Source organism: Pelophylax lessonae, assembly GCF_965119305.1.
Source record: "Pelophylax lessonae genome assembly, chromosome: 12".
Lineage (NCBI taxonomy): Eukaryota > Metazoa > Chordata > Amphibia > Anura > Ranidae > Pelophylax > Pelophylax lessonae.
Window position 1 is genome coordinate 161834989 of NC_138779.1, and position 19901 is coordinate 161854889.

Genomic DNA, 19901 nt, shown 5'->3' on the forward strand with positions numbered 1-19901 from the left:
AGGTTTGAAGATAGATCGATCGAAAAGGTTTGAAGATTGATCGATCGAAAAGGTTTGAAGATCGACCGATCAATCGAAAAGGTTTGAAGATCGATCAATCGAAAAGGTTTGAAGATCGATCGACCGATAGAAAAGGTTTGAAGATCGATAGATAGATAGAAAAGGTTTGAAGATCGATAGATAGATAGAAAAGGTTTGAAGATAGATAGATAGATAGATAGATAGATAGATAGATAGATAGATAGATAGATAGATAGATAGATAAGGTTTGACAGTTTTTTTACCGCCCCCCCCCACCCGCGGTCTGCCTGTCTGGCTGGCTGCCTTGCGACAGCAATAGAAGTCATCGGATTTGTTTTTGTTTTTTTAAAGACAAGCTAAATAGAAAAAAAAATTTTACCGCCCCCCACCCGCGGTCTGTCTGTCTGTCTGTCTGGCTGCCTTGCGACAGCAATAGAAGTCAACGGATTTGTTTTTGTTTTTTTAAATACAAGCTAAATAGAAAAAAAAAATTTTACCGCCCCCCACCCGCGGTCTGTCTGTCTGTCTGTCTGTCTGGCTGCCTTGCGACAGCAATAGAAGTCATCGGATTTGTTTTTGTTTTTTTAAATACAAGCTAAATAGAAAAAAAAAAAAATTTTACCGCCCCCCACCCGCGGTCTGTCTGTCTGTCTCTCTGTCTGGCTGCCTTGCGACAGCAATAGAAGTCATCGGATTTGTTTTTGTTTTTTAAATACAAGCTAAATAGAAAAAACAAAACAAAAAAAAAAATGTTACCGCCCCCCCACCCGCGGTCTGTCTGTCTGTCTGTCTGTCTGCCTTGCGACAGCAATATAAGTCATCGAATTTGTTTTTGTTTTTTTAAAGACAAGCTAAATAGAAAAAACAAAAAAAATTTTACCGCCCCCCACCCGCGGTCTGTCTGTCTGTCTGTCTGGCTGCCTTGCGACAGCAATATAAGTCATCGGATTTGTTTTTGTTTTTTTAAATACAAGCTAAATAGAAAAAACAAAAAAAATAATTTTTACCGCCCCCCCCACCCGCGGTCTGTCTGTCTGTCTGTCTGGCTGCCTTGCGACAGCAATATAAGTCATCGGATTTGTTTTTGTTTTTTTAAATACAAGCTAAATAGAAAAAAAAAAAATTTTACCGCCCCCCACCCGCGGTCTGTCTGTTGGTCTGTCTGTCTGCCTTGCGACAGCAATATAAGTCATCGAATTTGTTTTTGTTTTTTTAAAGACAAGCTAAATAGAAAAAAAAAAAAAATTTTACCGCCCCCCACCCGCGGCGTCTGTCTGTCTGCCTCTCTGTCTGCCTTGCGACAGCAATATAAGTCATCGGATTTGTTTTTGTTTATTTAAAGACAAGCTAAATAGAAAAAAAAAACAAACAAAAAAAATTTTACCGCCCCCACCCGCGGTCAGTCTGTCTGTCTGTCTATCTGCCTTGCGACAGCAATAGAAGTCATGGGATTTGTTTTTGTTTTTTTAAAGACAAGCATGATTATCAAAGTTACTAGCATGTTGATTGAGTCTAATGGGATTTGGAGCTTGGGTCATCTGAACATTCTGTCAATGAAAGTCTATGGGCATTTTTTGGGTTTTTAATTTTAATTTTTAGGAAAACCGTAACTCAAACCAGTCTGAAAAGATATAGCACACCGAGTCAGAACAGTATGAAGGTCTGTGCCGAGTTTGGAGTATGTAGCTTGAACGGTCTAGGAGGAGATAGTGTCCAAAAATTTATCGGCCAGAAAAATAATAATAAGAAGAAGAAGAACTAGAAAAAAAAGTTCGTCGAGACAAACTTTAAGTTGGCTTGAGAAAGCTTGACCAGAAAGTTTGAAAAGTTTAGATCGATCGATCGATAGAAAAGGTTTGAAGATCGATCGATAGAAAGAAAAGGTTTGAAGATCGATCAATAGATAGAAAAGGTTTGAAGATCGATTGATAGATAGAAAAGGTTTGAAGATCGATCGATAGATAGAAGAGGTTTGAAGATGGATCGATCGATAGAAAATGATTGAAGATCGATCGATCGAAAAGGTTTGAAGATCGATCGATCGATAGAAAAGGTTTGGAGATCGATCGATCGATAGAAGAGGTTTGAAGATCGATCGATCGATAGAAAAGGTTTGAAGATCGATCGATCAAAAAGGTTTGAAGATCGATCGAAAAGGTTTGAAGATCGATCGATCGAAAAGGTTTGAAGATCGATCGATCGAAAAGGTTTGAAGATCGATCGATCGATCGAAAAGGTTTGCGATTGAAAAGGTTTGAAGATCGATCGATCGAAAAGGTTTGAAGATCGATCAATCGAAAAGGTTTGAAGATCGATCGAAAAGGTTTGAAGATCGATCGATCGAAAAGGTTTGAAGATCGATAGATAGATAGATAGATAGATTAGATGAGTTTGAATGAGTTTACATTGATTAGCATCAAAGCTTCATTGAGTCTAATGGGATTTGGAGCTTGGGTCATCTGAACATCCTGTCAATGAAAGTCTATGGGCATTTTTTGGGTTTTTAATTTTAATTTTTAAGAAAACCGTAACTCAAACCAGTCTGAAAAGATATAGCACACCGAGTCAGAACAGTATGAAGGTCTGTGCCGAGTTTGGAGTATGTAGCTTGAACGGTCTAGGAGGAGTTAATGTCCAAAAATTTTGCGGCCAGAAAAATAAAAGAGAAGAAGAAGAAGAAGAACTAGAAAAAAAAGTTTGTCGAGACAAACTTTAAGTTGGCTTGAGAAAGCTTGACCAGAAAGTTTGAAAAGTTTAGATCGATCGATCGATAGATAGAAAAGGTTTGAAGATCGATCGATAGATAGAAAAGGTTTGAAGATCGATCGATAGATAGAAAAGGTTTGAAGATCGATCGATCGAAAAGGTTTGAAGATTGATCGATCGATCGAAAAGGTTTGAAGATCGATCGATCGAAAAGGTTTGAAGATTGATCGATTGAAAAGGTTTGAAGATCGATCGATTGAAAAGGTTTGAAGATCGATTGATCGATCGAAAAGGTTTGCAATCGAAAAGGTTTGAAGACCGATCGATCGAAAAGGTTTGAAGATTGATCGATCGAAAAGGTTTGAAGATCGAACGATCGAAACGGTTTGAAGATCGATCGATCGAAAAGGTTTGAAGATCGATCGATAGATAGATAGATAGATTAGATGAGTTTGAATGAGTTTACATTGATTAGCATCAAAGCTTGATTGAGTCTAATGGGATTTGGAGCTTGGGTCATCTGAACATCCTGTCAATGAAAGTCTATGGGCATTTTTTGGGTTTTTAATTTTAATTTTTAGGAAAACCGTAACTCAAACCAGTCTGAAAAGATATAGCACACCGAGTCAGAACAGTATGAAGGTCTGTGCCGAGTTTGGAGTATGTAGCTTGAACGGTCTAGGAGGAGATAGTGTCCAAAAATTTTCCGCTCAGAAAAATAAGAATAATAATAAGTTTAAATACAATATTAGAAAGTTGGCTTTTGCAAGCCAACTTAATAATAAGTTTAAATACAATATTAGAAAGTTGGCTTTTGCAAGCCAACTTAATAATAACTAGAAAAAAAAAAGTTTGTCGAGACAAACTTTAAGTTGGCTTGAAAAAGCCTGACCAGAAAGTTTGAAAGTTTAGATCGTTTGATCGATAGAAAAGGTTTGAAGATCGATCGATAAAAAGAAAAGGTTTGAAGATTGATCTATAGATAGAAAAGGTTTGATGATCGATCGATCGAAAAGGTTTGAAGATCGATCGATTGAAAAGGTTTGAAGATCGATCGATCGATAGATAGATAGATTAGATGAGTTTGAATGAGTTTACATTGATTAGCATCAAAGCTTGATTGAGTCTAATGGGATTTGGAGCTTGGGTCATCTGAACATCCTGTCAATGAAAGTCTATGGGCATTTTTTGGGTATTTAATTTTAAGTTTTTAGGAAAACCGTAACTCAAACCAGTCTGAAAAGATATAGCACACCGAGTCAGAACAGTATGAAGGTCTGTGCCGAGTTTGGAGTATGTAGCTTGAACGGTCTAGGAGGAGTTAGTGTCCAAAAATTTTGCGGCCAGAAAAATAAAAGAGAAGAAGAAGAAGAAGAAGAATAATAATAAGTTTAAATACAATATCAGTAAGTTGGCTCTTCCAAGCCAACTTAATAAGTTTAAATACAATATCAGTAAGTTGGCTCTCCCAAGCCAACTTAATAATAAGTTTAAATACAATATTAGAAAGTTGGCTTTTGCAAGCCAACTTAATAAGTTTAAATACAATATCAGTAAGTTGGCTGTTCCAAGCCAACTTAATAATAAGTTTAATTGCAATATCAGTAAGTTGGCTTTTCCAAGCCAACTTAATAATAAGTTTAAATACAATATCAGTAAGTTGGCTGTTCCAAGCCAACTTAATAAGTTTAATTGCAATATCAGTAAGTTGGCTTTTCCAAGCCAACTTAATAAGTTTAAATACAATATTAGAAAGTTGGCTTTTGCAAGCCAACTTAATAAGTTTAAATACAATATTAGTAAGTTGGCTGTTCCAAGCCAACTTAATAAGTTTAAATACAATATTAGAAAGTTGGCTTTTGCAAGCCAACTTAATAAGTTTAAATACAATTTCTCTATCGCTCATTGACAGACGTAGTCTTCTTGATTCTCAAGAGCTGGGTTATGTTGTCTCCGCAGGAGTAGGACTAGGCAGAAAGACAAAACGTTCTGGCTCCACCTTAGGGGCACTCCCTGAGGGTATATCCTCCCTCTCTCTGCTACAGGGAATCAGTTTTTTTCTGTCTAGTCAGGAGTAAGGACCTAAGTTCCTTGCTGGGATCTTTTTGGTCCTGGCAAGATTTTTTCTTTAAAAAAAAAAAAAAAAAGATTTTTTTTTAGGCAGTTTTTCTCCGGTATTTTTTTCCTGTGAGATCTTCAAGCAAATACGCCGGACTGGGCGACACTAGTGGTCACCCCAGCCGGCCTACGAGCGCGCGCAGACCATTGCATTGCACTTGGTCGGCCGTGACACATTCAAGTAAGTATGCGGGGCCGGGCGACGGGCTGGGTGTTGAGATCCAGTGGTCACCCCGGTTTCTGCCTACGAGCGCGTGCAGACCAGAGCTCCGCGCTGGGTCGGCCGCGACGGAGTCCCAGTGGAGGGACTGACCTTGCGAGTTAAAAGTCTCGCTTGGACGCCAGGAACCAGAGAGTCGAGGCGTCCGGAGTGGTCCACAACCCCCCACCCCGGTGGAGAGGGTATTGTGAAGAGAGGGTGCCTGTCGGTTTGGTATGGTGAGTAAACGTTCCCTTTTTTTTCTTTCCTCGTTATGAGGCAGTATGAATTATGGGCCCCTCCATACATGGTCAGTATATATCTGACAATAAAAGTCCCCCTTGTAAATACAGTATGTGTTTGTGGGAAGTGGACTTGGTTTGAGAGCTAACACTCTACCCAGCAGACTGTAGCATTACAGCAGACATAGGAGGTATAATCCTACCTTATTTGTAGTGTATCTCCTGTAGATCAATAAATCGCCACTTAGCAGAGATGCAGGTGGATGTGCTGGGAAAAACGATTTCGGCTGTCCGCCGCCATTTTGCCGTAGACCAGGTGCATGTATGTCCTCAGGTCACGCCGGCCGCCATGTTTTTGGAGTCTAATGTCTCTTGTATGGGGGCGGCTATGTTTCATGAGCCCGGCTACCTCGTGGAGAGCTGGGAACGCCGGAAGGCGTACACAGGGGGCGGAGCCACGTCCTTCTACCCGGGAAAAAGCAACAGCTCCTTCCAGTCTGTAAAAGACAGACGCTGACTGCAGTTGGTTGGAAACTTCACTGCATCGGTTGGTGAGCCTTGGGGGTCCCTCTCTCTCTCTGTGGGGATCGAGAAGCAGGTACTCTGAGGGTCGCTATTGCGCTAGGGGGAGACACATAAAAAAAAAAAAAGTTTTTTTGTTTTTTCTGGCAAAGGTGTCCTGAATTAACATGGACCCTGCCACTCATGTATCTCCTCCGGATCCCCTCGAGGGGTCTGCAGGATCCTCCAGCACCCCACTGACGATTGAATCATTGTCAGCTATTATGGAAACTTTTGTGTCCCGGGTGGAAGTGGCTTGTCAGGGACAGGGCGCAAGAAAGCGACCCCCCGCCTAACCCCTTATTATCTGAAACCTCGGATTCAGACTCTGAGCCTATTTCTGCAGTTGCAGGTACTTCATCTGGGATTGGTGTCTCGTGTACTGTCTCTTCAGACAGTGAGGAGGATGTTTCGGCATCAGCCATAGCCAAAGAGGAAGCGTTGGTAAACGCACTCATTGTATCTGTTCAAGAAACCTTAAGATTACAGGGTATTCCGTCGGAAATAGCTGAAACTGAAATCCCTTTTGGGACTAAAAAACGCATCAAAGTGGCGAAGGTTTTTCCATTGCCCAAATGTTTTGGCAATCCAATCAAAGAAGAATGGAGTCTGCCAAAACGCACTTCTACTATTTCTAAACGCATTAACAGGCGTTATCCGTTTGAGGAAACCCTCATTAAGAAATGGACAGAACCACCTGTGATGGATTCACCAATTGCTAGATTGAAAGCCACGGTTATTCCTCTAGAAGACGCTCCGTCTTTTAAAGATCCAATGGATCGCAAGATAGAAGCTATGTCTCGCACCATGTTTACCTTGATGGGATCAGCTTTCAGACCAATAATTGCTATTGGTCTGGTTTCGCAGGCTGTAACTGAATGGACCAAGTGGTTACGCCGGGACTTAGAAGAGGTCCCTCAGGCGGTATCAGATTTGTTGGAACAAATGATACAGGGGTTACAGTTTGTGTGTGATGCGGCGTTAGACGCCACTCCATTATTGGCGCGAGCATCAGTCTCAGCGGTGGTTCTCAGGCGTACACTGTGGCTAAAAGGTTGGTTAGCCGACCAAGGTTCCAAAAAAGCATTGGCTAATATCCCCTTTTTAGGAGAGCGTCTATTTGGAGCCAACTTAGATGAGATCATTAAGGATCTCACGGGTGGAAAGAGCACCTTTTTACCGCAAAATGTTAAAGGTAAAGGAACTCGTCAAAAACGAGGGCCTTCTTTTTCTGCTCACAAGAGGTTTTTTCGTCCCGCGGGTGAAAAAATTAAGTCCTCCAAAGCTCCTTCAGGAGGCTTCAGGGGACGTTGGTCGGGCAAGCAAAAGCCCGCCCCCTCCAGACCTGAAGATAAATCGTCCAAAGCCTGAAGGTGCGCCCCCACCCATAACTGGGGTGGGGGGACGTCTTCGCCGGTTCCCGGATCCATGGCTTTCCAGAATCCCGGACAAGTGGGTTTGCGAAGTCATAAGGTCAGGGTACAAGATCGAGTTTCGATCTCTCCCACCGGCGCGATTCTTCCCTTTCAATATTCGACTATCCCCGGATCGTTTAGAAGATCTGCGGAGAGCAGTCACGGATTTACTACAACAAGGAGTGGTAGTCCACGTTCCTTGGACAGAACGTTTTCAGGGGTTTTATTCAAACCTATTTACAATACCCAGGAAAGAGGGCAAAGTGCGTCCAATTCTGGACTTAAGGGCACTCAATTCTTTTGTCAACATAAGAAAATTCAGAATGGAGTCCATTCGCACAGTAGCAGCCTTCCTGCATCCAGGGGATGTCCTAGCGTCCATAGACATCAAGGACGCATATCTTCACATTCCCATTTTCGCAGGACATCAGCGGTTTCTACGCTTTTCCGTAGAAGAGAACCACTATCAGTTTGTGGCGTTACCTTTCGGTCTCGCCACGGCTCCTCGGGTCTTCACGAAGGTGTTGGCCCCTGTTAGGAATGCTTCCTGAGCACACTGATGTGCTGTCATGATTCTGCAATCCAAAGGGTTAAACTAGAGCAGACTAATTGCAGTAATTGGCAAACAGGCTGCCTTATTTAAACAGCTCAGAAGCACTGTGTCTTCGCTGTCTTGTCTGCAGCTCTTCCTGTGTTCCTGAAGCCTGCTTCCTGTTACCTGTTTGATATCCGTTTGACCTTTGGCTTGTTCCTGACCTTGTTGACCTGCTGCCCGTCCTGACCCCCGGCTTGTTTGACCATTCTCTCGGATCTCCCTTGTCTGCTTATCTGCCTTCGGATCTTGACCGGTTTCTCCCTTGGTGGGGCGACCCTGAGGACTGCGACCTGGTATCCACACGCAGCAAAGTCCATCCTCACCACTAGAGGCCCTGGCGAAAACCGGTGGATACTTAGATTCCGCACCTCAGGTTAGCCTGTGTCACTTACCTTGGGGGGTCCCGTCTAAGCTCCGCCCTCCAGCACACGTGGGGCCTTCCTCTGCCATCAGGCTACCACTTGTATCCCTAACAGTACAAGACAGCCATGACGGAGCCTGCAAGAGAAGCCTCACCGTTGGAAGAGATCTGCCAACACCTCGCAACCCTGTCTCAAGCCGTAAAGTCGCTTCAAGACGGCTACACACAGCTAGAGGAACGGTTGCGCTCTACGACACTTCAGGGGGGTTCTCCTGTATTATATGCTTCCTCTCCTGCTGCAGCACCCTCTGGATCTGCTTCTGGCCCTACCGTAGTGATGCTGCCACCAGAACCTCGAGTTCCTGCTCCAGAAAAATATTCCGGGGATCGCGGTAAATTCCGGGCATTTCGCAATGCCTGCCAGCTGTATTTCTCCCTGCAACCTCAAACCTTTTCTTTGGAGACCACCAAGGTGGGGTTTGTTATCTCCCTGCTCCTAGGTGAACCCCAGTCCTGGGCTCATCGGCTCCTTGAAGAGGGCAGCCCCCATTTAAACTCCTTACGGTCAATTTTTAAAGCCATGGCACAGCTCTATGATGACCCGCAGCGATCCTCCACCGCAGAAGCTGCGCTTCATGTTCTTCAGCAGGGTCGCAGGCCCGTAGAAGACTACGTTACTGACTTCCGCCGCCTCAGTTCCGATACGTCCTGGAACGAAGCAGCACTCCGGTATCAGTTCCGTCTCGGTTTGTCGGAAGGACTGAAGGACGAGCTGGCACGGGTAGGTGTCCCCGACGCCTTGGAAGATTTGATTTCCCAGTCCATTCAAATCGACCGGCGGCTACGGGAACGCAGAGCAGAACGATCTCCGCAGCCGTTCAGACCAGCCTGGACGCTACCAGTTGCTCCTCCTGCATACTTTTCTTCCGCTGGGTCAGCTCCTACCAACCCCGCTCCTGCTGGAGTCGCCTCAGATACGCCCGAACCTATACAACTTGGGATCATATGGCCTGCTTTGTCCCCGGAGGAGAGACGCCGTCGCCAGTTGGGTAACCTGTGCCTGTATTGCGGTGAAGCTGGCCACTATGTGCGCTCCTGCCCGGCAAAATACCATAAGTTCCTGCAGGCCTCACCATCCAGTTGTGTGGCATCTGTTACCAGTTCCTCCCACCTAGCCTTTCCTGTGTCATTACAGCTTCCGGAAGGACCCGTCCCAGTTACAGCAATCATTGACTCGGGAGCCTGCCGTTGTTTCATTGATCGCTCGTTCGCCCTGCAACATGGCGTACCTCTCCGGCTCAAGACCCAGGACCTCACCATCTTCCTGGCTGATGGCTCCCACATCAAGTCCGGGCCCGTGACCCAAGAAACTTTTCCCCTTCCTATGGTCTCCTCCTCCGGCCATAAGGAACTGATTATCTTGGATGTTATCAAATCCCCCTTATTTCCCATTATCCTGGGATTACCGTGGTTGCAAGCACATAACCCACAAGTCAATTGGATCACAGGCACCATCCAGTTCCCATCTCTGTACTGCAAGAATTCCTGTCTACCCGCTCCTCCTGAATTCCCCAAGACTCTGTTCTGTCTTGAATCTGAACCTGATGTATGTTCTGTGGTGCCCAAAGCATACCATGATTTCCTGGATGTATTCAGCAAACGGGGAGCAGAGACCTTGCCCCCCACCGTCCATATGACTGCCCCATCGACTTGCTCCCAGGAGCCGAAATCCCGTTCGGCCGGATCTACCCACTTTCTGAACGTGAGCTGGACGTCTTAAAAGACTATGTAGACGAAAGTCTGAAGAAGGGGTTCATCCGTCCCTCTACCTCTCCAGCAGGGGCAGGTATCTTCTTCGTAGAGAAGAAGGATCACACTCTCCGACCATGCATTGATTATAGGGATTTAAATAAAGTTACTATTAAAAACCGTTATCCCCTTCCTCTAGTCCCCGAACTCTTTCAGAGACTCAGATCTGCCGTCCTGTTTACTAAGCTGGATCTTCGTGGGGCGTACAACTTGGTGCGCATCCGGGAGGGCGACGAATGGAAGACTGCTTTCCGCACTAGATTCGGACATTTTGAATACCTGGTAATGCCATTTGGCCTTTGTAATGCTCCTGCCACGTTCCAACACTTTGTGAACGACATCTTCAGGGATTGGTTGGATATCTTCGTCATCGTATAGAATTATTTTACAAGTCATGTGTCCACAGATAGCAGCCATCTTGGCCATGACGTATCCAATTTAGGGTGTGCCCCTATCCTCAATTGACTAATTCATTTGGAAGGATTGGGAAACAGGGATTTTGGGCACAAGAGTTTTTTTAAAAAAGATTTCTTTTATTCAACAAAAAACTAAATATTTTAAAATCATAGAAAAATACAGGCAGATAATTGTGTATTAAGGACACAGTGAGACCACACAACAATGGTCTATGTTGTACAATATCTCAGTGCATAGAACTTATAAAAGTAATTTACATACAGTTCAAAGTACAAGATCATTAATAGTCATATAATTCTTGGAAACGTGTTACTTGATATCAGAAGAACCGCCGACGGACACCCAAGCAGTATGGTGCCGGTCAGCGGGGTCGACTGAAAGTATAAGTTAACATTCACTATGTAATATATGACCTTTGCTCGACATGTTTCGCTTTCTTAGACAAAAAAGCTTCATCTGGAGCATATCATTTCTTTTGTCTGTGTGAAAAATAACAGTGTTTAGATAAATTACATATATATGTTACCTCATTTTCAGTGTGTTATAATTACAATTGCATATCATTTATCTCTCCTTTTAATTACATACAATCGTCTTACACATCTCAGATAAGTCCTTCTATTTTTGCAATATCAACACAATATAACATTGGGTCTTAAGTTGCATTCAGACACTAGAGGGGTTTAGGGGAAAAAACAATGGAGGCTGCCAATAGTGAGTATATGTGGGGATCCATGTTGTAGTTATAGTATAAGCATATATATCCTGTTTATATACCTAGTATATGGACAAGAAAATGTATACATACCTGTACATATAGTAATCAGGCACATATCTCAATTTCCATAGAGAATTCTTTAACGAGGAGGACTGTGCGTTTTGGGAAGCTCAACAAAGGCAATGTATAGTGACATAGTAGTGAGGGTAGTCACTCCATGTCTCATATCTGAGTGGATGAGAGCAGAAGAACAATGTTTCTCAGAATGGTAGGCGTTTTTATTCTATGATATCACTTTAAGGGAGAGCCCATAAAAGTGCTAAACCATAAACTCAAGTGTTCCAAAGTGATAAAATCAGTGTGCCTCATGCTTGTTATAAAAGTGTGTAAGTACCTATAGAGCCCATAGATTATCTGCCTTGAAAGGGGCAAAAGAAAAGACATATAGTCATTCTGGACCGTAAGGATGGACAGGTGCCATGCGTTTCTAAACGATTATACACCAACATACAGAGTTTACCCATTTGTGTATGGGCTACCCCTATAGTAAAATACATATCATGTATATTGGTTTGCTTTCATATACATATGTGAGTATGTGTGTGTAGTCAATTTGGTATCCAGCCCACCCTCCTCCATAATAGTAGGGGGGTGACCAGGATTATATATAGATAGGCAGTTGCCACATAGGGTCCAAGATGAGTACATGCAAAGCGTACTTAGAATAAACATAGGTAGTAAACATAGTGGTAAATATATAGAGTGCCACCCAATATAATAGATCCCTATGCAGTACGAAAGTTCCAAACATAAACAGACACTTTAGCACGGCTCACCAAACTTGGGAGGGACCAGAGCTTAAATGTAGGGAGCGTATCTCCTCTGCTTGTATGTCGGCTATTAAGCACAGTAAGATTAAGGTAAATTCCCGGGTATCACAAAAGTGTAATGTTACAGTATTGGTACTGGCCATATAAAGCTTACCCCTTGCCACGCTGTTCCCAGCTTCCGCACAGTCCTCACCGGATGGGGAACCTCCACCATACCAGGGCTTGTAAATGGCGCCCTTAAGTAGCATGGATCCCGGGCGATTGGTCAAAAGGACGTCACCGCCCCGGCCACTCCCACCGGACATCGCTCGAGAGCAAGCGCGGGGACACCCCAGCGAAGCTCTCGGCTCAGTCACAGGTGTGTGCAGATCATACAGAGGCAGGAAGTGCCTCCGTAGTCCGCTCAAGTGCCACAGGAAGTTCCGCCCGGAAGGGGCGGAACTAACCTGCGGCCTATCTGGCCGCACATATCTCACTGATGAGGCCGACCTCCATGCTTACCCACACTGCCCCCACAGGATCGGTCCGCAATTACATGAGAATTCTAATTGCCTGAAATGAAAAAACAACACAACAAGACAGAAATTATATATTTAAAAATACAGATATAAAAGCATATTTCACTAAGGTACAAAGATGTTCCTGGTAGACCAGGAGATATATATCGGTAATATATTTGTTTATCAAAAATTATTATATAACCATGTTTATTTTTTGACATTAACCACTAGTAAGGGCGTTCAATAGTAATAGCCCTAATGAAAGAACAGGGGCTGAACTGCCCCCTACTAGAAACACTTCCATACTTCAAACCCCAAGGGAAAGTTGCATATTTTGACTTATTACAAATCCTCAAGATCATAATATTGATGAGATAGGGATTATAACACAAAAAACTATTTGTTGTACATAAGAAAGGAAGAGGGGTATATGTGCCACAAAACCTATTTAATGTGAAGAGGTATCAGAATAATTAAATATACAGGGGGAGGATGAACACGCCAACACCAAGCAGACACCCTGACCCATATATCCCACATAGGGCCATTATCGTAACCAGAGTATGCTACTCGAGGTCAATTAGGTCTATTGGCACTAAGTAAACAAGGAAGCCTTCACAGAAAGGGTTTGTACGACTGTGTTTCGTTCAAACCAGGTCTATAAGTGGCATTGAGACGCTCTATCCAGAGAGTCTCTCTCTGGAGAATTTTTTTGTCCCAGTTGCCACCCCGAGGATCTTGAGGAATAACCTCAAGCACATAAAATCTTTCCTTTCTGGGATTGAACCTGTGGTATAGGTCAAGGTGTCTGCTCACGGGCGTGATCATCCTTCCCCCTGCTGATACGTACACATGGTCATTTATCCTTTGGCGGAGCTCTCTTATAGTTTTACCTATATAGAACATGCCGCAGGCACAATGCATCATGTATACCACTCCACGGGTACTACAGTCAGCTCGAAATTTTGGAGCAAATATTTCCCCATTAGGTAGAATGTATTCAGTATTCTCCTCTATCCAAGGACATAGGGCGCATTTGCGACATTTATAAGTACCTCTACCTGTGGTTACTTTATTTCTGATGGGTTGATAGTGGCTTGTTGTTAATTGATCTCTTAAAGATCTTGTTCTCCTGAAAACAATTTGGGGATGTTTGCCCACGTATTTGTTTATAACCGGATCATCACGAAGAAGATGCCAGTTCCGTTCAAGAATATCTCTCAATACTTTTTCATGAGCGGAGTATTTGGTTATTAGTTTAACTGTCGGTTGCGTGTTTGGAGGTTTGGCTCTAAAGATGAGGCTGTTTCTATTTTGAGAAAACGCTTTGTTGAAAGCTGTTCTCAACAAACGCTTACTGTATCCACGAGCCATTAGGCGTTCTCGTAAAAGGTTAGCCTGTATTTTGAAATCGCTATCAGATGTACAATTACACCGTAGGCGTATGTATTGGGCGTATGGAATACTACGTATAAGCGCCCCTGGGTGGGCGCTAGACGCATGTAATATTACATTCCCTGACGTCTCCTTTCTGTATAGGTTAGTCGTCAGGTGTCCATCCACATGTTTGAGTACCGTTAGGTCAAGGAAATTAACACTCGAGTCACTGATGGTAGATGTTAACTTCAAATTGAAGTCGTTTATATTTAGTTGGGCAATAAACTCATCTAGCATTGATTTTGAACCTGTCCAGACAGCAAAAATGTCGTCTATATAACGAAACCAAATTGCCACGGATGAAAAGAAATGGGATAAATTTTCATCTGATGTGATTTGTCCCTCCCACCCCCCCAGGTACAGGTTGGCGTAGGCCGGGGCACAACAAGTGCCCATGGCCACGCCCTGCACCTGGAGGTAGTGGGACCCGTTGAAAGTAAACCAGTTGTGTTTCAAAATAAACAATAAAAGTTCCAAAATAAAATCACAAAATGGCCAAGTGTGATGGTCTTGCTCATATAAGAACGTGCGTATCATCCCGACGCCCTGCTCGTGAGGGATACTGGAGTATAATGCCTCCACATCCAAAGTCACGAGCAGGGCGTCGGGAGGAACCACCATATCTTCAATCATTTTTAAAAACTCGAGTGTGTCCTTGACGTATGACGGTAACCGCACTACGTGTGGTAGTAAATAATAATCGATCAAGCGACTAGCATTTTCAGTTAGACTTCCAATGCCCGATACAATAGGCCTACCGGGTGGAGAAGTTAAGTTTTTGTGGGTTTTTGGGAGTGAATAGAATGTTGCCTGTCTCGGAAATTTGTTGTTAAGAAAATTATAGCAGTCTTTATCTATAAGAGCCAATTGATATGCACGTCCGATTATATCCAAATACTCTGCTTTAAATTCTGTAGTAACCGATGGGGATATCTTTTTGTACCATGTACGATTTGAGAGGATATTAAGGCACATTCTCTCGTATCCCTCGCGAGTCATCAATACTAGGTTACCACCCTTATCTGAGGGTTTGATAACCAAGTCTGTATGGTTTCTTAGTTTGTTAAGCATCTGTAGTTGTTGTTTAGAAAGATTATTTTGTGTTGATTTTAACTCACAATTTTTAATCTCACCTACCACTGTAGTCAGAAAAGCCAAAAGGTTAGGATTTGTAGTCAAGTCAGGGAAATTATTAGATTTTGGTTTGAAAGGGACCTGTCTTGGATTTACTGTCTTTGTTTGTATAGGTTGATCGGGGGACTGGGAATCCGGAAGACTGCCTTCCTCCAATAGTAAGATTAAATCCCGTAGAACACGGAATTCTTGCATTGTATAATGTTTTATTTTTTCTGAGATTTCTTTATCTTGTGTATTACGTTGTCTTTCTGGATCGTAAATATGTTTATACGTCAAGTTCCTTATGAACATATAGACGTCCTTTATGGTCTCATATCTATCCATAGGAGTAGATGGGCAGAACGTGAGGCCAAGTTCAAGGACCTCTTGTTCTTGGGGGGAGAAGTGATAAGGGGTTAAGTTAATGATCGATAATTTTAGGTGGGAAGACTTAGTGATGTGCTCAGGGGAAAATTTGAGGCCTGGGCCTGTGAAGCTGCGAAGTGGCCATCAATAGTGGTTTGTCTAAGAGAGGTAGTGCTGGGTATATTTAAAGGTAGTGTATTAGAAAAAACAGGTGCCGCAGCACCTAGTGAGTGTGTTTGAGAATTAGATGTGAGATCCTGTGTGGATGGGTTACTTGGATTAGTGTTAGTGGATAAGGGTTGCAACATTTGTATTGCTTGGAGAGCCAGGGTTCCCAAATATGGGTCCTGTGCTTCCAAACCATCTTGTGTGAGTGCCTCGACAGATCGAACAGTCTGTCCAATTTGGGTCCCCCCAGTTCCTAATGGTTGAAATTTGGAAGTTTCATCGGGTCGCTTTTTGGAGCGTGGTGTGTAGTTGGCTCCTTCCTGTTGTCCTCGTTTACGTGTCGCCATGTCTGTTTTTGGTCTAGTATCTTGATTAGATCTAATCGATGTTTTAGATCTATTAGATTGTGCGGAGATCGAAGACGAGTCTGATTCCCAATCAGTTTCCCTTGGACCTGTGTTCGACATCTGTTCACGGGGGCCTCGCGAATAGCGGGGTCGCCTTGAACTATTGGGTCCCGGCCATCGGTAAGCATAGCCTTCCGTGAAGGCCATCCTATCTTTTAAGAATTTAGTTTGTTTTTTTCCAATGATATCCCTATTGAGCTTGATTCCATACTCCTTCACCTCCTTCCATCTTGCCTCATAATGTATATGTTTTTTTAGATTCTCGTTCTTAGTATATAAAGATGATAACTCAGTATCTAGAGTAGCTAGGTCCAATTTGTATTGGGACACCAACAGCTGGCACAAGTCGGTACTGCATTTGGTTAGAATACGTTCCCACAAAGTTCTAAACTCGCTCGAAGCATTATCGAAGGAGGGGAATAGATGAATCCTCAGACCCATAGGGCAAACATTTGCCTGTATATACTTCAAGAAAAATTCTATATGCCAATATAGGTTTGACTTTTTTTTAATGAGTCTCTTTACTGTATTTATATATTGGTTTAGGCTTATATCATCCTTGGCCGGGATGTTACAGGTAGATTCAATTTCGGTCATAAGACCCGTCCATGCATTTCCAACGAAATCCATGGTTGTCCTATGAGTTCTATCAGTTGTTATTGGAATGGTTTGTGGTCTCTTCTATATAGGTTTCTATTTTTTGAAAAAATGTGTATAAAGTATGACTTGACTAAATAAACAACTACAAAATTATCTTCAAAGGCCAGATACAGGCCAGAGATTGGCACTAGAAAATTATGAGCAACTTTTTACGGGGTTTTTTTGCATAAAAGATGTTTCACGATCCTTCCATATGATATTGTTCAATTATAATATGTATAAAGGGTAATAAGTGATACTTAAACCTATATACTTTGCTGCTTGCCACTTCCCAGGATGGCTGGTGCTTCCACCTTTATATCAGAATTATTTTACAAGTCATGTGTCCACAGATAGCAGCCATCTTGGCCATGACGTATCCAATTTAAGGTGTGCCCCTATCCTCAATTGACTAATTCATTTGGAAGGATTGGGAAACAGGGATTTCGGGCACAAGAGTTTTTTTAAAAAAGATTTCTTTTATTCAACAAAAAACTAAATATTTTAAAATCATAGAAAAATACAGGCAGATAATTGTGTATTAAGGACACAGTGAGACCACACAACAATGGTCTATGTTGTACAATATCTCAGTGCATAGAACTTATAAAAGTAATTTACATACAGTTCAAAGTACAAGATCATTAATAGTCATATAATTCTTGGAAACGTGTTACTTGATATCAGAAGAACCGCCGACGGACACCCAAGCAGTATGGTGCCGGTCAGCGGGGTCGACTGAAAGTATAAGTTAACATTCACTATGTAATATATGACCTTTGCTCGACATGTTTCGCTTTCTTAGACAAAAAAGCTTCATCTGGAGCATATCATTTCTTTTGTCTGTGTGAAAAATAACAGTGTTTAGATAAATTACATATATATGTTACCTCATTTTCAGTGTGTTATAATTACAATTGCATATCATTTATCTCTCCTTTTAATTACATACAATCGTCTTACACATCTCAGATAAGTCCTTCTATTTTTGCAATATCAACACAATATAACATTGGGTCTTAAGTTGCATTCAGACACTAGAGGGGTTTAGGGGAAAAAACAATGGAGGCTGCCAATAGTGAGTATATGTGGGGATCCATGTTGTAGTTATAGTATAAGCATATATATCCTGTTTATATACCTAGTATATGGACAAGAAAATGTATACATACCTGTACATATAGTAATCAGGCACATATCTCAATTTCCATAGAGAATTCTTTAACGAGGAGGACTGTGCGTTTTGGGAAGCTCAACAAAGGCAATGTATAGTGACATAGTAGTGAGGGTAGTCACTCCATGTCTCATATCTGAGTGGATGAGAGCAGAAGAACAATGTTTCTCAGAATGGTAGGCGTTTTTATTCTATGATATCACTTTAAGGGAGAGCCCATAAAAGTGCTAAACCATAAACTCAAGTGTTCCAAAGTGATAAAATCAGTGTGCCTCATGCTTGTTATAAAAGTGTGTAAGTACCTATAGAGCCCATAGATTATCTGCCTTGAAAGGGGCAAAAGAAAAGACATATAGTCATGCTGGACCGTAAGGATGGACAGGTGCCATGCGTTTCTAAATGATTATACACCAACATACAGAGTTTACCCATTCGTGTATGGGCTACCCCTATAGTAAAATACATATCATGTATATTGGTTTGCTTTCATATACATATGTGAGTATGTGTGTGTAGTCAATTTGGTATCCAGCCCACCCTCCTCCATAATAGTAGGGGGGTGACCAGGATTATATATAGATAGGCAGTTGCCACATAGGGTCCAAGATGAGTACATGCAAAGCGTACTTAGAATAAACATAGGTAGTAAACATAGTGGTAAATATATAGAGTGCCACCCAATATAATAGATCCCTATGCAGTACGAAAGTTCCAAACATAAACAGACACCTTAGCACGGCTCACCAAACTTGGGAGGGACCAGAGCTTAAATGTAGGGAGCGTATCTCCTCTGCTTGTATGTCGGCTGTTAAGCACAGTAAGATTAAGGTAAATTCCCGGGTATCACAAAAGTGTAATGTTACAGTATTGGTACTGGCCATATAAAGCTTACCCCTTGCCACGCTGTTCCCAGCTTTCGCACAGTCCTCACCGGATGGGGAACCTCCACCATACCAGGGCTTGTAAATGGCGCCCTTAAGTAGCATGGATCCCGGGCGGTTCGTCAAAAGGACGTCACCGCCCCGGCCACTCCCACCGGACATCGCTCGAGAGCAAGCGTGGGGACACCCCAGCGAAGCTCTCGGCTCAGTCACAGGTGTGTGCAGATCATACAGAGGCAGGAAGTGCCTCCGTAGTCCGCTCAAGTGCCACAGGAAGTTCCGCCCGGAAGGGGCGGAACTAACCTGCGGCCTATCTGGCCGCACATATCTCACTGATGAGGCCGACCTCCATGCTTACCCACACTGCCCCCACAGGATCGGTCCGCAATTACATGAGAATTCTAATTGCCTGAAATGAAAAAACAACACAACAAGACAGAAATTATATATTTAAAAATACAGATATAAAAGCATATTTCACTAAGGTACAAAGATATTCCTGGTAGACCAGGAGATATATATCGGTAATATATTTGTTTATCAAAAATTATTATATAACCATTTTTTTTTTTTTGACATTAACCACTAGTAAGGGCGTTCAATAGTAATAGCCCTAATGAAAGAACAGGGGCTGAACTGCCCCCTACTAGAAACACTTCCATACTTCAAACCCCAAGGGAAAGTTGCATATTTTGACTTATTACAAATCCTCAAGATCATAATATTGATGAGATAGGGATTATAACACAAAAAACTATTTGTTGTACATAAGAAAGGAAGAGGGGTATATGTGCCACAAAACCTATTTAATGTGAAGAGGTATCAGAATAATTAAATATACAGGGGGAGGATGAACACGCCAACACCAAGCAGACACCCTGACCCATATATCCCACATAGGGCCATTATCGTAACCAGAGTATGCTACTCGAGGTCAATTAGGTCTATTGGCACTAAGTAAACAAGGAAGCCTTCACAGAAAGGGTTTGTACGACTGTGTTTCGTTCAAACCAGGTCTATAAGTGGCATTGAGACGCTCTATCCAGAGAGTCTCTCTCTGGAGAATTTTTTTGTCCCAGTTGCCACCCCGAGGATCTTGAGGAATAACCTCAAGCACATAAAATCTTTCCTTTCTGGGATTGAACCTGTGGTATAGGTCAAGGTGTCTGCTCACGGGCGTGATCATCCTTCCCCCTGCTGATACGTACACATGGTCATTTA